The following is a 24459-nucleotide window of genomic DNA, read 5'->3' as shown; positions in this document are numbered from 1 at the left end:
ACTCACCGAGCGCCTCCTGGCGCACTCGGGAGGAACCCTGGCGGCAACGAAGGAAATCATCAATCAACGAACGGTCCAGCACGTCCCGAGATGGAACCCAACTCCTCTCCTCAGGACCGTAACCCTCCCAATCCACTAAGTACTGGTGACCACGTCCCCGAGAACGCATGTCCATGATCTTCCGTACCTTGTAAATAGGTGCGCCCTCGACAAGGACGGGGGAGGGGAGGGAAGACGAACGGGGGCGCGAAGAAAGGCTTGACACAGGAGACATGGAAGACAGGGTGGACGCGACGAAGATGTCGCGGAAGAAGCAGTCGCACAGCGACAGGATTGACGACCTGAGAGACACGGAACGGACCAATGCACGCGGGTCAACTTGCGAGAAGCTGTCGTAAGGGGAGGTTACGAGTGGAAAGCCACACTCTCTGACCGCGACAATACCTAGGACTCTTAATCCTACGTTTATTGGCGGCTCTCACAGTCTGCGCCCTGTAACGGCAAAGTGCAGACCTGACCCTCCTCCAGGTGCGCTCACAACGTTGGACAAAAGCCTGAGCGGAGGGAACCCTGGACTCGGCGAGCTGGGACGAGAAAGAGAGGCTGGTACCCAAGACTACTCTGAAACGGAGATAGCCCGGTAGCAGACGAAGGAAGCGAGTTGTGAGCGTACTCAGCCCAGGGGAGCTGTTCTGCCCAAGACGCAGGGTTTCGAAACGAAAGGCTGCGTAATATGCGACCAATCGACTGATTGGCCCTTTCTGCTTGACCGTTAGACTGGGGATGAAACCCGGAAGAGAGACTGACGGAAGCACCAATCAACCGACAGAACTCCTCCAAAACTGTGACGTGAATTGCGGACCTCTGTCTGAAACGGCGTCTAACGGGAGGCCATGAATTCTGACACATTCTCAATGATGATTGTGCCGTTCCTCTTAGCGGAAGGAAGCTTAGCGAGGGATGAAATGTGCCGCCTTAGAGACCTATCGATAACCGTAAGAATCACAGTCTTCCCCGCAGAGAAGGCAGACCGGTAATAAAGTCTAAGGCGATGTGAGACCATGGTCGAGAAGGAATGGGAAGCGGTCTGAGACGACCGGCAGGAGGAGAGTTACCTGACTTAGTCTGCGCGCAGTCCGAACAAGCAGCCACGAAACGGCGCGTGTCCCGCTCCTGAGTAGGCCACCAAAACCGCTGGCGAATAGAAGCAAGCGTACCCCGAACGCCGGGTGGCCAGCTAACTTGGCAGAGTGAGCCCACTGAAGAACAGCCAGACGAGTAGAGACAGGAACGAACAGAAGGTTACTAGGACAAGCGCGCGCGGACGCAGTGTGAGTGAGTGCTTGCTTTACCTGTCTCTCAATTCCCCAGACAGTCAACCCGACAACACGCCCTTCAGGGAGAATCCCCTCGGGGTCGGTAGAACCACAGAAGAACTAAAGAGACGGGATAAGGCATCAGGCTTGGTGTTCTTATTTCCCGGGCGATAGGAAATCACGAACTCGAAACGAGCGAAAAACAACGCCCAACGAGCTTGACGTGCATTAAGTCGTTTGGCAGAACGGATGTACTCAAGGTTCTTATGGTCAGTCCAAACGACAAAAGGACGGTCGCCCCTCCAACCACTGTCGCCATTGCCTATGGCTAAGCGGATGGCGAGCAGTTCGCGGTTACCACATCATAGTTGCGCTCCGATGGCGACAGGCGATGAGAAAAGTAAGCGCAAGGATGGACCTTATCGTCAGAATGGAAGCGCTGAGACAGAATGGCTCCCACGCCCACCTCTGAAGCGTCAACCTCGACAATGAATTGTTTAGTGACGTCAGGAGTAACAAGGATAGGGGCGGATGTAAAACGCTTCTTGAGGAGATCAAAAGCTCCCTGGGCGGAACCGGACCACTTAAAGCAAGTCTTGACAGAAGTCAGAGCTGTGAGAGGGCAGCCACTTGACCGAAATTACGAATGAAACGCCGATAGAAATTAGCGAAACCGAGAAAGCGCTGCAACTCTGACACGTGACTTAGGAACGGGCCAATCGCTGACAGCCTGGACCTTAGCGGGATCCATCTGAATGCCTTCAGCGGAAATAACAGAACCGAGAAATGTGACAGAGGAGACATGAAAGGCGACCTTCTCAGCCTTCACGTAGAGACAATTCTCTAAAGGGCGCTGGAGTACACGTCGAACGTGCTGAACATGAATCTCGAGTGACGCGTGAAAAAAATCAGGATATCGTCAAGGTAAACGAAAACAAAAATGTCAGCATGTCTCTCAGTACATCATTAAAACTAATGCCTGAAAGACAGCTGGAGCATTAGCGAGACCGAACGGCAGAACCCGGTATTCAAAATGCCCTAACGGAGTGTTAAACGCCGTTTTCCACTCGTCCCCCTCTCTGATGCGTACGAGATGGTAAGCGTTACGAAGGTCCAACTTAGTAAAGAACCTGGCTCCTGCAGAATCTCGAAGGCTGACGACATAAGGGGAAGCGGATAACGATTCTTAACCGTTATTCATTCAGCCTCTCGATAATCCACGCAGGGGCGCAGTAGTGCCGTCCTTCTTCTTAACAAAGAAAAACCCCGCTCGGCGGGAGAGGAAGAAGGCACCACGGTACCGGCGTCGAGAGAAACAGACAGATAATCCTCGAGAGCCCTTACGTTCGGGAGCCGACAGAGAGTATAGTCTACCCCGAGGGGGAGTGGTCCCCGGAAGGAGATCAATACAACAATCATACGACCGGTGAGGAGGAAGGGACTGGCTCTGGACCGACTGAAACCGTGCGCAGATCATGATATTCCTCCGCACTCCTGTCAAATCACCAGGTTCCTCCTGAGTAGAGGGGACAAGAAGAAACAGGAGGGATAGCAGACATTAAACACTTCACATGACAAGAAACGTTCCAGGATAGGATAGAATTACTAGACCAATTAATAGAAGGATTATGACATACTAGCCAGGATGACCCAAAACAACAGGTGTAAAAAGGTGAACGAAAAATCAAAAAGGAAATGGTCTCACTTGTGTTACCACGATACTGTGAGGGTTAAAGGTAGTGTCTCACATCTGATACTGGGGAAGACTACCATTCTAAGGCGAACATGGGCGTGGGCTTCCCTAACTGTCTGAGAGGAATGTCATTTGTTCCGAGCCATGCTTCGTCCATAAAACAACCCTCAGCCCCAGAGTCTATCAAGGCACTGCAGGAAGCAGCCGAACCGGCCAGCGTAGATGGACCGACAAGTAGTTACAGGATCTTGATGGAGAGACCTGAGTAGTAGCGCTCACCAGTAGCCCTCCGCTTACTGATGAGCTCTGGCTTTTACTGGACATGACATGACAAAATGTCCAGCAGAACCGCAATAGAGGCAAAGGCGGTTGGTGATTCTCCGTTCCCTCTCTTAGTCGAGATGCGAATACCTCCCAGCTGCATGGGCTCAGTCTCTGAGCCGGTGGGAGGAGATGGTCGAGATGCGGAGAGGGGATACACCGTTAAACGCGAGCTCTCTTCCACGAGCTCGGTGACGAAGATCTACCCGTCGTTCTATGCGGATGGCGAGTGCAATCAAAGAGTCCACGCTGGAAGGAACCTCCCGGGAGAGAATCTCATCCTTACCTCAGCATGGAGTCCTCCAGAAAACGAGCGAGCAACGCCGGCTCGTTCCAGTCACTGGATGCAGCAAGAGTGCGAAACTCTATAGAGTAATCCGTTATGGATCGATCACCTTGACATAGGGAGCCAGGGCCCTGGAAGCCTCCTTCCCAAAAACTGAACGATCAAAACCCGTATCATCTCCTCTTTAAAGTTCTGATAAACGTTAGAACACTCAGCCCTTGCCTCCCAGATAGCTGTGCCCCACTCCCGAGCCCGACCAGTAAGGAGTGATATGACGTAAGCGATCCGAGCTCTCTCTCTTGAGTATGTGTTGGGCTGGAGAGAGAACACAATATCACACTGGGTGAGAAAGGGAGCGACACTCAGTGGGCTGCCCTGAGTAACATGGTGGGTTATTAACCCTAGGTTCCGGAGACTCGGAAGACCAGGAAGTAGCTGGTGGCACGAGACGAAGACTCTGAAACTGTCCTGAGAGATCGGAGACCGAGCGGACAGGGTCTCAACGGCATGACGAGCAGCAGACAATTCCTGCTCGTGTCTGCCGAGCATTGCTCCCTGGATCTCGACGGCAGTGTTGCGAGAATCCGTAGGTCGCTGGGTCCATTCTTGGTCGGATTCTTCTGTTATGCTGGTGAATGAGGACCCAAAAGCGACGTAATAGAAACAGAGTCTTTATTCCAGTATTAAACAAATAATGATTCTCCTGGATATTATCAATGGTAAATCCAAAAACAGGAAACTGAAATCCTCTCGTCAATAGAGAGGAACGACTGGAGACGCGACCACAGACTGCAGGTCGCTTTAGGAAGGCACAGGCCGTAGCTGACATAGCACCTGCTCACACGCAGCATCTGAAGAAGGCAAAAAACACGACAGGGCGGAACAAGGACACAGAACAGCAAACATCAAAACAAGAATCCGACAAGGACAGAAGCGGAAAAACAGGGGAGAAATAGGGACTCTAATCAGAGGGCAAAATAGGGGACAGGTGTGAAAGAGTAAATGAGGTCGTTAGGAGAATAGAAGTGGAGCAGGAACGGACGAGAGAGAGAGAGAGCGGAGAGGGAAAGAGGAAGGGGGGAGAGAGGGATAGAAAGAGGGAAAGAACCTAATAAGACCAGCAGAGGGACACAGGGACAAGACATGATGATCAAAGACAAAACATGACAGTGCCATTATAGCATTGAGCCAGTCCATTTTTAAAGTAGTCACTTTTCTTCTTTCATTGCGAGATGCTCCCAGCTCATAGGAATCCCCACCCAGTTGACTAGTTTTAAAATGGTGGAAGCACCTTAATGCAATGCCCATGCTAAAATGAGTTTTATCCATGATGTCCCTATCTATCTCTATGACATTAGGCACAACTTCGCTATATATTTTTTTTAGTTGCCAAAATGCCACGTGCATCCACTTATATCAGAGCACCATAACCTAAACATTCCGAAATGTCTATTCTACTAAATAAGCATCACGTAGAAAATTAACAATTACAATATTTTTTGACCAAAATTGACCCTCTCTCATTAACCTCCATTTGAAAATTCCTCACTTCGTTGACAGATTTTCGGCAGAGCAAAACCTCACGCTTCGCCTCTTGCTCTCTGGTAATACCCTGCTAATCCCACAACTCACTCATGTAACAGCCCGCATTTTAGGCAACTTCCTCAGAAGAAGAAATGACCCACCTTTTGCTGATGAGGAATGTTTAAAGCACTATTACAGTTGAAGTCCAAAGTTTACATACACCTTAGCCAAATACATTTAAACTCAGTTTTTCAATTTAATCCAAGTAAAAATTCCCTGTTTTAGGTCAGTTAGGATCACCACTGTTTTATAATGTGAAATGTCAGAATAATAAGTTGAGAGAAATTATTTATTTCAGCTTTTATTTCTTTCATCACATTCCCAGTGGGTCAGAAGTTTACATACCCTCAATTAGTATTTGGTAGCATTGCCCTTAAATTGTTTAACTTGGGTCAAACATTTCAGGTAGCCTTCCACGAGCTTCCCACAATATGTTGGGTGAATTTTGGCCCATTCCTCCTGACAGAGCTGGTGTAACTGAGTCAGGTTTGTAGGCCTCTTGCTCGCATGCACTTTTTCAGTTCTGCCCACAAATGTTCTATAGGTTTGAGGTCAGGGCTTTGTGATGGCCTCTCCAATACCTTCACTTTGATGTCCTTAAGCCATTTTGCCACAACTTTGGAAGTATGCTTGGGGTCCATGTACATTTGGAAGACCCATTTGTGACCAAGCTTTAACTTCCTGACTGATGTCTTGAGATGTTGCTTCAATATATCCACATAATTTTCCTGCCTCATGATGCCATCTATTTTGTGAAGTGCACCAGTCCCTCCTGCAGCAAAGCACCCCCACAACATGATACTGCCACTCCCGTGCTTCACAGTTGGGATGGTGTTCTTCGGCTTGCCAGCCTCACACTTTTTCCTCCAAACATAACAATGGTCATTATGGCCAAACAGTTCTATTTTTGTTTCATCAGACCAGAGGACATTTCTCCAAAAAGTACGATCTTTGTCCCCATGTGCAGTTGCAAACCGTAGTCTGGTTCTTTTATGGCGGTTTTGGAGCAGTGGCTCCAAAATATGTTAATATATGTTAATATAGGACTCGTTTTACTGTGGATATAGATATCTTTGTACCTGTTTCCTCCAGCATCTTCTCAAGGTCGTTTGCTGTTGTTCTGGGATTGATTTTCCCTTTTTGCACCAAAGTACTTTCATCTCTAGGAGACAGAACGTGTCTCCTTCCTGAGCGGTATGACGGCTGCCTGGTCCCATGGTGTTTATACTAGCGTACTATTGTTTGTACAGATGAACGTGGTACTTTCAGGGGTCTGGAAATTGCTCCCAATGATGAACCAGACTTGTGGAGGTTTACAAATGTTTTTCTGAGGTCTTGGTTGATTTCTTTTGATTTTCCCATGATGTCAAGCAAAGAGGCACTGAGTTTGAAGATAGGCCTTGAAATACATCCACAGGTACACCTCCAATTGACTCAAATGATGTCAATTAGCCTATCAGAAACTTCTAAAGCCATGACATAATTTTCTGGAATTTTCCAAGAATTTTCCAAGCTGTTTAAACAGCTGTTTTAAAGCTGTTTAAACTTAGTGTATGTAAACTTGGGACCCACTGGAATTGTGATACAGTGAATTATAAGTGAAATAATCTGTCTGTAAACAATTGTTGGGAAATGACTTGTGTCATGCACAAAGTAGATGTCCTAACCGACTTGCCAAAACTATAGTTTGTTAACAAGAAATGTGTGGAGTGGTTGAAAAACAAGTTTTAATGACTCCAACCTAAGTGTATGTAAACTTCCGACTTCAACTGTATATGATCTGATCAAATATATATTCATGAGCTGACTCATTTACTTATACGAATCTGATAATCTAGTGTTGTACAGTATATGATTTTGATCTGGAAATTTAAGACAAGTTATAAATAGTTCTCTAGGTATGCAAAGACTGACATGACAAGAGGAAAACTGATGATGCACTACCCAATTTCGAAATTGCACAATGTGCATTCTATTACAACTTTGAAGAGTATGTTGAAAGCCGGACTGAGTTCCACAGTTTGGGAACCACTGCTCGAGATAGAAAGGACTGGAAGAACATCTTCACCTCAGTGCAGTTAGGTTATTATGCTCTTGAACTTGCAGACGTGTTGCTGTGCGTTTTGTTGCCAACCTTACTTTGCTAGCTGACAACTTTACGGTTTTTACTTTTTAATTACCGTTTATATTTTTTGTTTTTCCCTCACAACTTTTTTCCCTCATTCAACTTTTTCACTCTGGACTCTTTATCTGGACATGGTTCGTCAGCACCTTCAACAGCCGAACCTAAGTAGTAACATTAACATGATGCCTTCTAATTGCAGTCGCTGTACTCATAATATACAGGAGAACGATCGCCTTATGGCGAGGATAGCTGTGCTGTAAGCCCAGCTTCAGACGCAATCGTTAGGCAAGGGTAATTTCAGTGTAGGAAAGGATGAAACAGCGTCTGTGCCACCAGTAAGTACAGATAGTAGTATAAATCCCCCCCGCACAGTCCCCGCAGCCGGACAACTTTCTCATGGCTTCTGGAGGGAAATGCTGTAGGAATGCTCAACCGGTGTCGCTCATTCAGCCGACAGAAACTTTCAACCGGTTTTCCCCATTAAGTAGCGAGTCGGAGTCTGAGGCCGAATCTTCTCTTGTCTCTACTCCTCCCGTTACGGGGTCAGAGACGCCGAAGCTTCCCACCATTAGCTCTGACAAATTGAAAACCCTAGTCATTGGCGACTCCATTACCCGTAGTATTAGACTTAAAACGAATCATCCAGCGATCATACACTGTTTACCAGGGGGCACAATGAAATAGGGTGCAGGCCAGGCAGCAGGCTGTTAGCCAGCCTGCCAGCTTAGTGGAGTCTGCCACTAGCACAGTCAGTGTAGACAGCTCAGCTATCCCCATTGAGACCGTGTCTGTGCCTCGACCTAGGTTGGGCAAAACTAAACATGGCGGTGTTATTCTCGTTTATTATCGTTTCGTGTTATTCTCGTTTATCATTATTTAGTTTGTTTGTTTAACGTATTCTATTAAAATGGATACTTTTCACGCTGCGCCTTGGTCCTCCTCTCTTCCTCCATACAACGAACGTTACAGAACCACCCACCAAAAAAGGACCAAGCAGCGTGGTAAGGGGCAGCAGCAGCAGCAGCAGCGATCGGAGGACTCCTGGACCTGGGAGGAGATTCTGGACGGCAAGGGACCTTGGACTCAGGTTGGTGAATATCGCCGCCCCAAAGCTGAGCTGGAGGCAGCGAAAGCGGAGAGGCGGTGGTATGAGGAGGCTGGTATGAGGGGCACATGGGGAGTGTGGCTAAGCCAAGTAGGAGACCTGAGCCAACTCCCCGTGCTTACATTGGAGAGAGAGGGACCGGGCAGGCACCATGTTATGCCGTGAGGCGCACGGTGTCCCCGGGGGGCGGGCATCGAGCCAGGTGCCATGAAGCCGGCTCAACGCATCTGGTCTCCAGTGCGTCTCCTCAGGCCGGGGTACATGGCACCGGCCCTACGCATGGTGTCCCCGGTTTGCCAGCACAGCCCAGTGCGGCCTATTCCACCTCGCCGCACTGGCTTGGCTACGGGGAGCATTCAGCCAGGTAGGGTTGGGCAGGTTCGGTGCTCAAGACCTGCAGTGCGCCTCCATGGTCCGGTCTATCCGGTGCCACCTCCACGCACCAGCCGTCCGGTGGCAGCCCCCCGCACCAGGCTGTCTCTCTGTCTCCTCACTACAGGTGCTCCCGTCTGTCAAGCGCCACCTGAGCTGTCCATCTGTCCAGCACCGCCAGGGTCTCCCGTCTGTCCTCCACCTGAGTCGTCCGTCTGTCCGCACCTTGGGGGGGGGGGGGGTACTGTCACGTTCTGACCTTTATTTCCTTTGTTTTTGCCTTTATTTAGTTTGGTCAGGGCGTGAGTTGGGGTGGGCAGTCTATGTTTGTTTATCTATGTTTTTCTATTTCTGTGTGTGGCCTGATATGGTTCTCAATCAGAGGCAAGTGTCTATCATTGTCTCTGATTGAGAACCATACTTAGGTAGCCTTTTCCCACCTGTGTTTTGTGGGTAGTTGTTTTCTGTTTTGTGTCTCACCAGACAGAACTGTTTCGGTTTCGTTCGTTCTCTTTGTTGTTTTTTTTGTTATTCAGTGGTCAGTTTATTATTAATCATGAACACTTACCACGCTGCGCTTTGGTCCACTTCTTCATGCAATGATGACCGCCTTTCTAGTTATCATGCCTTTTATGTCTATGCTTATTTACTTTGATGTATAGAGACACGTTAGTGTGTTATTGGAAGGCGAGAGTCAAAATGTTTAAATGCAGCAGCAGTCAACTCTATTACTATAAGGGCACAAGGCGAGATCCAGATGCAGATACGGGAGGCAGATGATTTGAGTTTTTGATATTTATTAATAATCCAAAAGGAGTAGCTAGAGAATTGTTGTGGACAGGCAAAGGTCAAAACCGGTTCAGAGTCCAGAGGGTACAGTGTGGCAGCACGGCTCGAGGTCAGGGCAGGCAGAATGTCAGGCAGACGGGTATAGAGTCCAAGAAACAAGGCAAGGGTCAAAACCGGGACTAGCGAAGAGAATAGCAAAGGCAGGCACACGGGAAAAAACACGCTGGTTTACTTGAACATACAAGACGAACTGGCACAGACAGACAGAAAACACAGGTAAAGTTGAAGTCGGAAGTTTACATACACTTAGGTTGAGTCATTAAATCTCGTTTTTCAACAACTCCACAAATTTCTTATTAACAAACTATAGTTTAGGGCAAGTCGGTTAGGACATCTACTTTGTGCATGACACAAGTCATTTTTCCAACAATTGTTTACAGATAGATTATTTCACTTATAATTCACTGTTTCACAATTCCAGTGGGTCAGAAGTTTACATACACTAAGTTGATTGTGCCTTTTAAACAGCTTGGAAAATTCCAGAAAATGAGGTCATGGCTTTAGAAGTTTCTCATAGGCTAATTGACATCATTTGAGTCAATTGGAGGTGTAGTTGTGGATGTATTTCAAGGCCTACCTTCAAACRCAGTGCCTCTTTGCTTGACATCATGGGAAAATCAAAAGAAATCAGCCAGCAATTTCCAAARGCCTGAAGGTACCACGTTCATCTGTACAAACAATAGTACGCAAGTATAAACACCATGGGACCACGCAGCCATCATACCGCCCAGGAAGGAGACGCGTTCTATCTCTTAGATATGAACGTACTTTGGTGCGAAAAGTGCAAATCAATCCCAGAACAACAGCAAAGGACCTTGTGAAGATGCTGGAGGAAACGGGTACAACAGTATCTATATCCACAGTAAAACAAGTCCTATATCGACATAACCTGAAAGGCTGCTCAGCAAGGAAGAAGCCACTACTCCAAAACCGCTATAAAAAGCCAGACTACGGTTTGCAACTGCACATGGGGACAAAGATCGTACTTTTTGGAGAAATGTCCTCTGGTCTGATGAAACAAAAATAGAACTGTTTGGCCATAATGACCATCATTATGTTTGGAGGGAAAAGTTTGACTCTTGCAAGCCTAAGAACACCATCCCAACCGTGAAGCACGGGAGTGGCAGCATCATGTTGTGGGGGTGCTTTGCTGCAGGATGGACTGGTGCACGTCACAAAATAGATGGCATCAGGAGGCAGGAAAATTATGTGGATATATTGAAGCAACATCTCAAAACATCAGTCAGGAAGTTAAAGCTTGGTCGCAAATGCGTCTTCCAAATGGACAATGACCCCAAGCAWACTTCCAAAGTTGTGGCAAAATGGCTTAAGGACAACAAAGTCAAGGTATTGGAGTGGCCATCACAAAGCCTTGACCTCAAGCCTATAGAAAATGTGTGGGCAGAACTGAAAAAGCGTGTGCGAGCAAGGAGGCCTACAAACCTGACTCAGTTACACCAGCTCTGTCAGGAGGAATGGGCCAAAATTCACCCAACTTATTGTGGGAAGCTTGTGAAAGGCTACCCGAAACATTTGACCCAAGTTAAACAATTTTAAGGCAATGCTACCAAATACTAATTGAGTGTATGTAAACTTCCGACCCACTCGGAATGTGATGAAAGAAATAAAAGCTGAAATAAATCATTCTCTCTACTATTATTCTGACATTTCACATTCTTAAAATAACGTGGTTATCCTAACTGACCTAAGACAGGGAATTTTTACTAGGATTAAATGTCAGGAATTGTGAAAAACTGAGTTTGAATGTATTTGGCTAAGGTGTATGTAAACTTCTGACTTCAACTGTATAAATACCCAGGGGATAATGGGGAAGATGGGTGACACATGGAGGGGGTGGAGACAAGCACAAGGACAGGTGAAACAGATCAGGGTGTGACAATCACTGCCCCTTCTGCACATATAAGGCTGAACAATGTATAGTCAACAACCACATCAAAGGTCATGCTTCAGTGAAGCACAGAGGTACTATTTCTTACTTTGTTTATTGAATATATTTGACGTTCACGTTTTCCCTATTTTTTCAGTTACATCAGTGTATTTAATTTAATTTTATAACTTGTTACTTTACTGTTATTCCTCTTTTTCAGAGTTCATAATCGTGAAGTGTGGTTTCAGTTGTAGAAATGCGACACACTTTCATTGTTGCTATTGCACGTGTAACAGTATAGCCATTTCACATCGGTTACACTCACCCCCCTTTTGACCTCCTCCTTTTCCGCAGCAACCAGTGATCCGGGTCAACAGCATCAATATAGCTTCCATCCCTCTCCTCGCCCCTACCTGGGCTCGAACCAGGGACCCTCTGCAAACATCGACAACTGCCAGCCTTGAAGCATCGTTACCCATCGCTCCACAAAAGCCGTGGCCCTTGCAGAGCAAGGGGAACAACTACTTCAAGGTCTCAGAGCGAGTGACGTCACCGATTGAAACGCTATTAGCGTGCACCCCGCTAACTAGCTAGCCATTTCACATCGGTTACACACGGCAACAATAATCAACAGAGCACAGTTTCTGAAGCACCTGACATACCATCAGCATCTATTGGCCCCTCAAGAGCACCCAGAGGCCCTTAAACAGTCCCCAGAGGCCCCTCGAGCTTCGCCCCTCAAGATCTTGTCCCCTGGACCTTGGAGGACTTTTGGTGTGGATGATGTTCAGGTTAGATAATTCTTTAAATTATTCCACTGAGCTGTACCATTTGATTGTCATTCCTTTATTGAAAATGGTACTTTGTTCACACCACAGGGCCTACCAAAGCAAGGTTTCTCAACAACTGTGGGGTGTTTGTTTTGATGGTAACATGCTGGCTATTCAGTATATGATGTTAGTCCTATTTTCTGTTGTTATAACATATGAAAAGTGTATTATTTTTCTGTGCTTGCAACATGCAAAGCACACTATTGTTATTGCTCATACATTTTCTTGTTTATTATTCTTGACACTTTTGGGACCTATTTCCTACAATGTTTACACTACATACACAATTCATACATCAAACTCCTGCAGAGCTGGACGCTGATGTGACATGCTGTGACTTCTTGGGGGAGGATGTCTTCTACATCCTGAAATATATTCCTTGGGGGGGGGGTTATTATTATTTACTATTATCATTATTATTGTTGTTATCATAACTATCAAACTTAACAACCTACTCTTTCTTATCTTACAGTACGCTCTGTACATTGCAATGGAAGCACAGTGTGATTTCACTGAGGTATGTATAAATTATTAACTTCTCATCACCAGTGGATATAAGGTTTTTTGGGATACTCATCCGATCGTGTGATTTTCTTTTCCAAAGGAAAACATGCAGCAAATTAGGCGATGGTGGTGCCTAGTTCTCCTGCAGAACTTTCCAATGCCGTAAGTCTTGAACAATATAAAAACTTTTCATTTGCATCCTTAAAATCACTTGTTTCACCCTAGCCAGACTGACCTGAATATATTTTCATATTGAATGTATGTACAGTATGTCGTTCCCTCACTAAGGTCTGAAGAAGAGAGATTGAAAGATCGAACAATGCGGCGAAAACAAAACACACTACAGGTAGGAGGTGTCATATGATGAGTGGTAAAATCTTAAACCTATGTTTAAAGACTTAACCCCCCCCCTCACCTTCCTCTCCAATATATTTCAGGATGATGTAGAAGACGTCCCCCCAAGAAGTCACAGCATGTCACATCAGCATCCATCTCTGCAGGATCAAGTATTATATAGGCTATTAGCTAAAGTAAGGTGCATTCTTGTACACACATCCCTAGAGGTTCCCTTACATTACTTAATGACCACAATCTGTTTTCTTTCTAGACGATACTGAAAACAAAATGAACTGCGAACTGGGATCTGTGAACTGGGTATGTAGTCTACTGTGTGTAATGCTGAAGGCTTGTTGCATGGCAAGATATAATAGTTGTGATGACTTGTTGAGCAGTTATAGATATCACTGAAAACCCCTATAGTGGCTTTTGTTTGCATGGTGGTATTGTGAAAGTGGGGTGTAAATTGTCTTGATCACCCACTACTCTTAATATTTATTCTTCCTTTTTCTTCAAGGATGCAGACGTTCTTCTAAGGGACACCCCAGAGGCAGCAAGGTGGTGCGAACGCCAAACATTTAAAGGCACCATTTCCCTCTTTAGTGTAATTGGGATGTACGGGGAAGACCATATTACAACCCTTAAAGAACTACGGTTGTATGATGGCCTGGATGAAGAGGAAAATATTATCCTCAAGGAACCATTCATGTTCTCGTTCCAGTTACAAGGAGAGATGTTCTATGTGGAGGCAGTTGACAACAAGAAAATGACTGTCTTTGCCTCTTTTGAGGAGCAAGAGTGAAGCCATTTTTTGAGGAGTGGTCAAACCTTGTTTTTGTCTGCTGTGTTAATTGTTTCAATTGTTAATTGTGTTATTTTGTTTAGTAAAGATGACGTAGAAGTCACCCGAGTCTCTGATCTCTTTACTGGAGCTGGTATAGCTGAACACATTCAGCTTGTCAGTATGTCTATATGGTATAGTCTGTCTCCATTCTCATGAGGAAAGTAAATAGCATTATAAATCAGGATAGGTAGTAACTGTATATAGGCTCAATGAAATAATAATTACAAACTTATAACATTTATCAACAAAATTTTAACAGTACATGACATACATAACAAGTCTGTTGTTCACTGCAACAATATCATTAGCTTGTCTCAAATATAGCATGAAGCAAAAAGTGTTACAACACATGTGCTGGTACCACTTTATATAATATTTTTTACGATCTTCAAAAATGAAATACGTTTGTATTCAATGTGTGCCTTGCGCAAACGTGTGTGTTTGTATTCAGTGTGACTGTCAAACCACAGATGGACAAAAAACACCGGTGGAACGTGGGTGGAGACAAAGACTCCACCCACATTGATACCGGCCCCGAACTGCAGTCAGGGGTACGTGAACGTTGCCACGAGAAGTCTGAAATGTTTTTCTTGTATTAGTTCAATGTCGATGACCAGATGTGCTCGGAAGGTGTAAATTGTAGGGAGTTATTGAGACCAGACAACTGCTAGCACCACATTCCAACATAGTTTGCTATGGTCTGTCACACACATAGAAGGAAAACAAGCGTTCACATGTTACTAGTCGGAACTAGAAAACTCAGACATTTCTGTGTTGTTGACTTATTGGAAGCAGCACGTGTATAACTACTACCAACTAGCAAGTCGGACATTTCAGAGTTTCCTAGTTTCTACTAGCGCATGAATGCGGCAGAAGTTGCACCAGAGATATTTTTGAGGAGACGGGAAACTCCATTGGAATCGTATTAACGCACACTGAATGTTGCCCATTCATCGTCAATGTGCACGGTGCATTCTGGGTGAATCAGGGCGTGAATGGTTAAATTGGCGCTGCTTCAAAACCCAACATTAGAATGGATTTGGTCAACAAGAAGTACATTGCAATTATTTTCCGAGATGTGAGATAATTAACTTGTTCTCTGTAATATCGTATAAGCTTTGGAATCGTGACATTACATAGTATCGACGAAAATAGCAGGTTCTCGACTCCTACCCTGACTTTAAATTAAGAAGTGATTTCATGACGATAGTTTAGCAAATTTGTGACGCATATTTGACAACGTGAACGCGATTGGTCGACAGTCTGCTTGGGGAGGCGTTATACGTTCCTCCATTCATTGCCCAATGGGATTGTCTCTGATATATTCTCCTTTCTGTAATATCTCTCTTTGCGCCTTGACACTGATCCATTAGACTGATCTAAGGTCCGTTTTGTGTTTCCCTCCTAACAATAACCTATTTAGGACATTGAGGACAAACTGAGGATATTACATCTGTGCAGAATACTGTATCAACTTCTACCCCAAGCACTGAGTGGTATGGTGATGAAAGGTGTAGGCACAGACTACACAGTCAAAATAATAAAAACTAAATAGACAATTAAACCTGCACATAATCATTTAAATATGATTTAATGTAGTCTAAATGTAATGTTTTTAATGTCGTTTTAATGTAAGCTACATTCCTCTCCCTGATTTGAGATTAAATGTGTGCATTTTAAATAGAAAATTGATCATTACAAAGCAATTAATTAGGGGTTTGGTTCAGTTGCACCTGAGACTTTATGGTTTTATAAGAATTCCTTGAGTAACTGCATACTTGGTTTTATAACGTTTCCAATGGGTCATTATATACATGGGTGTGCAGATTTTCCACAAAATAACATTAGCCTAACCTTGTGCACACATTGTTTCTAGGTGTAGCCTATTCAAAAAAATCAATAGCTATGTTGAGTGTGTCATTAAATAACCCTGATTCAATCAGTTGACGTTTATTTACGTGATAGCCCAGCTCACTACGCATAACTAGAGCCTTTTGTGGTTTAACAATACCTAATAAATGCGGTTAAACCTGTATTACTGGTTATTTGTAGGAGTTTCACACTGCGAGAGTAGTCTGTTAAAGCGTAGGAGCAGGAAACTTCACTTCATTTAAGATAAGACCTCACACACCTCACAGGAAGGATATACAGAGAGAGACACATGTTGTACATATTAGGGGTAAGTTCAAACTCTTTACTCAAAAAACAAGGACCTTTTATTTGAGCTTCCTATTGTAGTTCATACTAGGTATTACCTATACTTTATTCTGGATTTGGTAAGCAGTGCTAGACTATTGTGCAACCTGTATTTTTTCTTTAAGATCCTTCATCATAACAAGGCTTAGGCCCTTATGTGGGGAAAATAAAATGTTGACCTAATGTTTCTTTTCCATTAAACCTTTACAGATTACCATTGGCCTCATTTGCATCATTATATGCTTTTCAAATGGCCTAAAAGAGGTGAGTACTCTTTATTTCCTACATCACAGGTTTCACTACCAATACCAAAACTAGTGATATTGTATTTAAAACTGCTGTTAATGCCCTCCCAAAATAATTCATTCTCAAAGTATAATTTTCCCTACTTGTTTCTTGAAACCTCCGGGGTATGCAAATGAAATGTTTCCTAAGAAGGAAGTGTAAACCAGAAGAGGATTCCTTATCAACCTCATCTTAACTCTAGGTTTTCAGATTACACATTTTCAGTGTCTTCCAATTTTACTGTTAAGCCTTAACATTTTTATCTTTACATTTTTCTCCTGTAATCATTGGGGGCTTAATTGACACATCTGTAAATCATGTGTTGTGCATTGCCATTTACCTTTATAATTCCTTGACTTAACACTGACTGAAAGTGCCCTGGTGTTTTTTTTTAATCGTCAGATTATGCAACACTTGGATGTATTGTGTCAGCTTGCTCAAATGTTTGGAAATGGTTCCCTGTTTTGACAACAAAGAGATTCATATTTTGATAAATGACAGACAGAGCCATTTATGGCCCATAGCATGAGTGTGACCTCATTTTGAAATTAGTATAGCTTTGTAAAATTATTATTGTTGTCCTAATCACTGTTCACTAGTCTTCATTCTAAAAGTCCATGTAACCTTTTTTTCACAGAGAAATGCTTTGATGCGCAGAAATAAAGGTGGAAATCCTCAAAATCCTGAACACAAGGAAGCCAACAAGAAAAAGGTGCGGAGATGATGCAGGCCACGTATATTCTGATAACACACTTTAGATGATAAAACTGGTTCATATATCCTTTAATATCATCAATTGACATTAGTTTCTTCTGCAGTTAACTGAACAAGACTATCACTTGTTGGCCAAAATCCTGTCGGTTGGATTGGTAGACGCAGACCCCAATTATCTTCAACACCTCAGGGACTACAGGGACCTGCGTGGTAGCAATTCCTGAAGGATCCACACACCAGGAAATGCACCAGGAAATGTACGGCACAGTTATTTCTGGAGCCAATCACATTTGGTACCATGGAAAATATTTATTTCTACGCAAGTTCAAGCTATCCACCAATATCAAAAAACATTAACAGACAATGTGAGAATGAAGAAGGATCCACTCATGGGCCCACAGTTGTCATTGGAGTGATGTGCTGCCCTTTTATTTTGTTCGTTAATTATTGAATAATGAAATGATTAGTTGTAAAACTGCATATATTAGTCTTTGCCCCATGGCAAAATGGGTAGAATTGTAGGAACTGTGGTTCGCAGCTGCATGGCGTTGGAGACTATAATAGCTCACATACTGTTCATGATTTCCACTTAACAGATATGTACGATATAAAAGTGTTTATACAGCTTCTGGAAACATAATGATATTCCAATCTCAAGACAAAAAGTTAAAACAATTGGTAAGATATTTTATCACCTCGTGTATACTTATATTCTCATTTGGTCAAGTTGTATCCAGAGAATTAGAAAGTGGAAAATTATTGTTTTGAAACTTCCTGGTAGAAAAGGACTAAACCGATCAACTGAGTTCTATTTTTCCATTGTGATATGCTGATTACATTTATTTTAAAAATAACAACTCTATCTTCATGAAACACAAACATCATAAGTTGAAGTAATTTCAATCTCTTTAAATACTTTTGGTAGAGTATCATATCACTGTTTTCCCACAATATCTTAGAGGCAGATTTGTTAGTTAGAAACTGTTGTCAGAGGACAGTACATATCCCAAGACCCTGTGTGCAATATCTATTCATACACATACAGTATTTCTTGAGGTATGTTGGGGAAATCGGAGTGACAACAATGTATCAGGCCCCGGTGGTTTGAAAGAGGAACATGGGCTGAATTCACAAAAGGTTGGTGGCACCTTAATTGGGGAAGACGGGCTCGTGGTAATGGCTGGAGCGGAATAATTGGAATGGTATCAAACACATGGTTTGATGCCATTCCATTTACACCATTTCATACATGATTATGAGTCGTTCTCCCCTCAGCAGCCTCCACTGGAGTTTCATTTCCTTTTAGTAACCGTCTTGCCATTTCCCAAAGTAATAAGAGAGGTTTTTACAACATTAGCACGGCATTTCTACTTCTGACTTCATGGCTCTAGCCTGCTGAGGTCACTCCCCAGATGCAGTTGTTCAGGGTCTGTCTCAGAAGGTCAACATTTTCACTACCGTTATGTTGAAGAGGAATAACCCCAACACACCAGAGGTGCTAAGGAGCCTGAGGAGAGGATACACCCAAAGACCTTCCGCCAAGTAGATAAATATCACCCTACAGAACAAGAGAGATGGAGAATGGAGGTGCATCAGCGAAACAACATACAGAACAATGCAAGACTCTTATTGTCAATATATCGTAGGTGTAGTGGGTCAGCATGCATTTTCAAATCAGAATTATAACCCAATGATCAAATTACTTTGGAATGGGGATTAAAACTTCAATCACATGATCAACAACATTTCTTCTTCTTCGTTCAGGTTTTATGGCGGTGAAGGAGGATGTGATCTGTAGTTTCTGCTGCTGGACAGTTAGGCCTTGAACCTGTGTTGTGTTTTCCTATCTTTTGGACAGAGTGATTGAGGCCATTGTGTTCTATTTGCAGACTGGTGATTATGGTTTCTGATTGTCTTGAGAGTCTTTTGTGGTTATTGTAGATTGAGTGAATGGAGTATAGATGCCCTCCTTTTTCCCCTTCTGTCCATTCCTTTTTGCCATTTGTCTGTGATTTTGATTCTAATGAGTGACTTTATTTCAGATTTTGACATTGGAACTATGATGTCGTCATGTAGTGCTCCTTATGCCGCTGTCATTCCCAGGCACCCCCATGTGAGCCGGGACCTAAAGAAAGTTGACTGTAATGGCTTGGTGGAAACACGCTGTAGTAGTACCCTACACCGGGAAAAGACCCATCATCTGCAACTGCTTACCGGCCAATATCTCTCACCTCAAACACATGTAAAACTAATTTAACGTATGGTCACAGACAGACTGTCCAATGTCCTGGAGAGCAGAAATCTGTTACGAGGCAGTCAAAGTGGATTCTGAAAAGGTCGGCCCACTCTAGATGGAATAATGTGCCTAGAAACGTATACAGTATCCGTAAAGCACAGGCCAACTGTCTTCTTTGACAACAACAAAAAAGCTTATGACTTATTGTGGCGAGAAGAACTTCTAATGAAGTTACATTTACTAGGTATAGGAGGGAAATTGAATAACTGATCGGTTCAACTCCATCAACCAGTCATGAGGTGGAGAATGGGACCGCCCAGGAAAGTGTGATCAGTACAGCCCTTTTAATAACATTATGTTTAATTATATTTTTGACTCTATCGGACCTAGAATTAAGACATCACTGTATGCTGACGGAGCAATACGGATGAGAAGCCGCAATGTCTCCTTTGTGGCACAAAAAATACAGGAAGATCACAGGAGTGGAAGAATGGTCTCTCTTTTTCACCGGGAAGAGCATTCCAGCAAACGTGACCAGCAAATGGGTTCCAGTAATTACATTTTTAGGGATGTGGTTTTGACAGCACACTAACATGGAAACACCACATAGAACAAATACTATTATAGTAAAAAGAAAGCTCTAAATGCAATGAGATGTCTAACCGGGTACTCGTAGGGGTACCCACTTATGAATGTATATTTCACTCTCATCAGATCTAAATTTAATCTGAGAACCATTTGTATGGAATTGTCTGATAGGTGTAGGAACATTTCATAGCATATTCGGTCTGGTCCCAGGCTTGAGCAGCCAGCTGCTTTCTTCACCTTCATCTCAGCTAAAGAAAATTCTGCGTCCAACAGGTTGGTGTTAATGGCCCTCCTCTGATGTGTTGTTGAGTTTGTCTCCAGCATGATCTCCCTGCTTCTTAGGTGTTCTGGGCGTAGAGATGCAGCAGTGTTGTCGATACCCGCAAAGGCCTGCACTAACATTTCTGCTTTCTCCTCATCTGTGCATGCAGTTTTCTCGTCAGATGTTAGTGTCGGGATGGTCCGTCTTCTATTGATGCCGTTCATTTTCCTGATCATTCCCCACATGTCCCTTATGTTTGTCTCCCGGCCAATGCTGTCACATTACTTTCTCCAATAAGTCACCATTGCCACCTGTATGATTCTTCTTGCTATTGCTCTTTTTCTTTGATACTCTATTAGTTTTGTGAACCTACAGTATGTGAGTTTTTTAAGGCTTTAAAAGCTCAGTTTCTGTCCTTGACAGCCGTATGGCACTCACTTTGGGATGGATTCTTCAGCCGCTCTCATTAAACTGGGTACTAGAGTTTCATTATATTGATCAGAGTTGCCTCGTTTAGGGAAAGAGCTAAGTTCTTCATTGGCCTTGTTTTGGAGCTCTTCCCATTTGGCTCTATGGAAGCACCACCATGTTGTTACCAACCCCTTGTTTCACACTACCTAATAGTGCATGATATAGGAAAATGGTCACTACCTACCATGGATTTAGCTAGGACTTCCCATCTACATATTCCCACTAACCTACTTGATACCAGTGTAAGATCTATACAAGACATTGTTGAGGTGGCTACATTAATTTGGGTGCCTGAGCATAGGCGGAAATCCCAGGGGGGACGGGGGGGACACGACCCCCCCATCCTGGGGAAAATATGATTTGTCCCCCCCAATATATCACTGTAAACATAACTATGTAATTTCAATAATATTAATAATACGCAATSAAAGCACTTGTGCTGATTATAGACACTTAATAGCGCGTTTTTAAATTTCACAAGATTGCGACCCCCCCGCCCTTTGCCTCACAATGGTTTGATCCACTGCCAGTTCTTTAGCTGGCAAGGTAATAGAGGGCTCGTATCTACTGTCAGAAAGGCACTCAGTGTACGTAACTGACGTGAGGTTAATCCAGTCAATCGCGCCATAGCAATGTATATATTTTTTTAATGTTGCAGGGTTCACACACTAGCTGAATTTGCAGAGCTAGCGCGCAAACTAAAGCAAACATTAACTATCAAGCTAGCTAGTACCTATTCCATTTATGTGGCGTCGTCAAAYATGGAATATTTGCTATCGTSAGTTTATTCCAAGATTAGCATGCAGCTGTAGTGCTTCAAAGTCCCTGTGATAAGGTTAGCGATAAACTGAAGTCCAAACTGAYCAGAACTACACTCTCTTATACCATTGTCTTAAATATATTWAATGGTCTCGTTGCAAAAGCAAAATTGTCGCTAGTGAATTTTTTATTTTTTTTCACCTTTAACCAGGTAGCAAAGATTATAGCAAACACCACAGAAACGGAATTGGTGCTCGCTAGCTTTGCAAATTCAGCTATTGTTGGAAGCCTGCCAATATGAAACAAACTATGTTAAAATTTCAAAACGTTGCAGCATGTGTTGTGTAAATGTGTGTGTGCAGCTAGACCGGTCAGCCAGCCAGGTAGAAAAATGTCAGAAAAAAGTAAAAAGACGGACATCAGAGTATTTTTCAGTACACCAAAACGCAAAGTAAGAACTCTAGTAGCCTAATATCTCAAAGACCAGTTGATAAAATGTTCATAAGAAAGAAGTGAAATGCTAATGGAAATGTTTCACAATGATGTCATTAGGCAGAGCAGGCAACAGATGGCACACAGACAGCAGAGCTGGGGACAGATATGCAGGGACAGACTGGCAGGGACAGGGAGTCTCAGGTAAGTTTGTTGAGTCTTTGTTTGGCAACATTATGAAAGGTTCTCAATTTTTTTGACTTGTAAAATAGGGACATAATTGGAAAATGCCATGGATACCCCCACTCTCAACTTAAACTGGTGACTAAACTAAGATTTGTTTACGGCAATGGTATTGCTGTTGTGATTAATTGTGTAGTTTTGGGTACCGGTAGTTAGGAGTACAGCAAACACCTTATTTATTTTCTAGGAGACAGACTGAGTCAGTTAGGGTGGTGAAAGGGAAAGAGCCAGGGAGAGAGACTTCAGAGGACAGTGTCACAGCCACGGCAGGACCAAGTGTCACCCTTGTTAGGGGACAGTGGCACAGCATTGTCCAGTTACCACAGTGATGGCACAAAACCATATCAGCCACACCCACAATTTATAGAACCGCAAACTCTTGCCAACAGAGTGTTGACGTTTCAAGAGAGATGGTTTCGCGATTTCCCCTGGCTACATTATAATCCATCAGTAAAAGGAGTGTTGTGTTTTCACTGGAGCCAAGGGTTTTCAAGCCAGCCATCTTTTGGCCAAAGAGCTGATGCTGCCTTCATTAGTGCAGGATTTAGGAACTGGAGAAAAGCCATTGAAAAATTCACAGCACATCAAAATTGCCAAACCCACCGCCACTTTGTAATTGTAACAGCACACCAGCTAAATCCAATCAGTGTCCAGTTATGTCCAGCGCGTGGAGTAAACAGCAGGATGACGCAAGGCATTGCTTGATGAAAATTGTTAGTTCGGTGCGGCATGTAGTAAGACAGGGACAAGCCTTTAGAGGCCACACGGATGACAGTGGGAATTTATACCAGATTTTGAAACTTAGGGCAGAAGAGGATGATCCCATTTTACTGAAGTGGTTAACAGAGCGTACCACAATGTACACAGGCCCCAAAGCACAGAATGAAATTCTGAACATCATGGCCAATAGTCATTCGAGGCATTGCAGCTGAGATTAGGTCTCTTCCGATTGTACAATTTTCATTAATTGTTGATGGTACTCAAGATGTCTCTGGTGCTGAACAGGAGAATGTCTGTCTGCGTTATGTTGACCATGACCATGTCCCTCACAAGGAGTTATTGGGCTATACAGGGTGTCGGAGACAACAGGCGAGGGCATTGCGAAAGTGCCAACTGATGTGTTGTTGAGGAAACCCGCAAACATATGCTCGGTTCTTTTGTTCAGTAGTGTGTATAGCAGTGGTTCTCAACCTTTTTGGGGTACTGGAACCCCTGCATATTTTGAGGCAAGGCAGGCAAGGTTTTGAGCGGTCCTCAGGGACCTCCACCCCTCTATATTATATGTAAACTTACTGGAAACCTTGTGGTACTGACTACATTCATTACACTTTTTTATTTCACGGACCCCTTGCAATTAGTCCATGGACCCCTGTTTGAGAACCCATGGTGTAATTGATAGTTGTTCTTTTGTTTAGTAGTTTTCAGTACACTTACAAATGATTTATTTCATGTTATTTTATTTAAAATTGCATACTTTGTGCGACATACTTGTCCATAGCTGCTGTTTGAAGAGTTGAGACACTGACTGAAGGATATTTTGTTTGATTTATTTGGGTTTTTCATTGAAGTAGTTATTTTGCTTTTAGAACTGTACTTATTGTAAGCTTTTTGTTCTTGCAAAGATATTGTAGACTCAGGCCAGGTGCACATATTTAATGACTATATAAATGTATCAGAAAAAGTCAAATTAAAAGGTCAATTCAATACGGAGACCAACTTTGTGATGGTTCTCAATGGAGATTCTTTTAGATGTGATCACACCATGTTCATTGTATTTATGAAAACTACACCCATACAGTGTACAGTACCATTGTCACCTACTGACCTTTCTTGATATTGCTGGTTGTAAGTACGAATACCTGCATACATACTGGACTGGTAAGGAGCACTGCTATAACTATTATTAGTAGTAGTATTATAATGATTTAAACATTTGAACAAGTTGGGAAAACCCTTCAGTTAACTACTGTACCTATCAATTATCCAGTTGTAGGAATTATGGTTCCTCAATATACATTTAACAACGTATGCTATGTGTTACAGCACTACTTTTGGTGTCCCCCTCAGGAATTGCTCTTGAGAAAATTTAATGTAATTGTCCCCTCCAAGGTTGATCTCAGATTTTCGCCCCTGTGCCTGAGCCGTCATTTAGGTAGACTAAGTCACAGGACTCCATGACATCCTCTACCACCCGACCATTACCATCTGTTGCCAAACTTC

The 24459-nt window shown here is 43.5% G+C and overlaps 2 long non-coding RNA genes across 2 annotated transcripts; both read left to right on the top strand.

Annotated features, from left to right (window-relative positions):
- Positions 1-12807: 12807 nt before the first annotated feature.
- Positions 12808-13522, top strand: LOC139029233 (uncharacterized). The gene is made up of 3 exons (XR_011481519.1): positions 12808-12886; positions 12974-13035; positions 13162-13522. It is a non-coding gene; the product is annotated as an uncharacterized lncRNA (long non-coding RNA).
- Positions 13523-16144: 2622 nt separating this feature from the next.
- Positions 16145-17877, top strand: LOC111978734 (uncharacterized). The gene is made up of 4 exons (XR_002879211.3): positions 16145-16232; positions 16460-16513; positions 17172-17246; positions 17353-17877. It is a non-coding gene; the product is annotated as an uncharacterized lncRNA (long non-coding RNA).
- Positions 17878-24459: the final 6582 nt, after the last annotated feature.

The sequence above is a fragment of the Salvelinus sp. IW2-2015 genome, linkage group LG18, assembly GCF_002910315.2.
Source record: "Salvelinus sp. IW2-2015 linkage group LG18, ASM291031v2, whole genome shotgun sequence".
In the NCBI taxonomy this organism is placed as follows: Eukaryota; Metazoa; Chordata; class Actinopteri; order Salmoniformes; family Salmonidae; genus Salvelinus; species Salvelinus sp. IW2-2015.
This window is presented reverse-complemented; position numbering and strand designations above follow the sequence as displayed.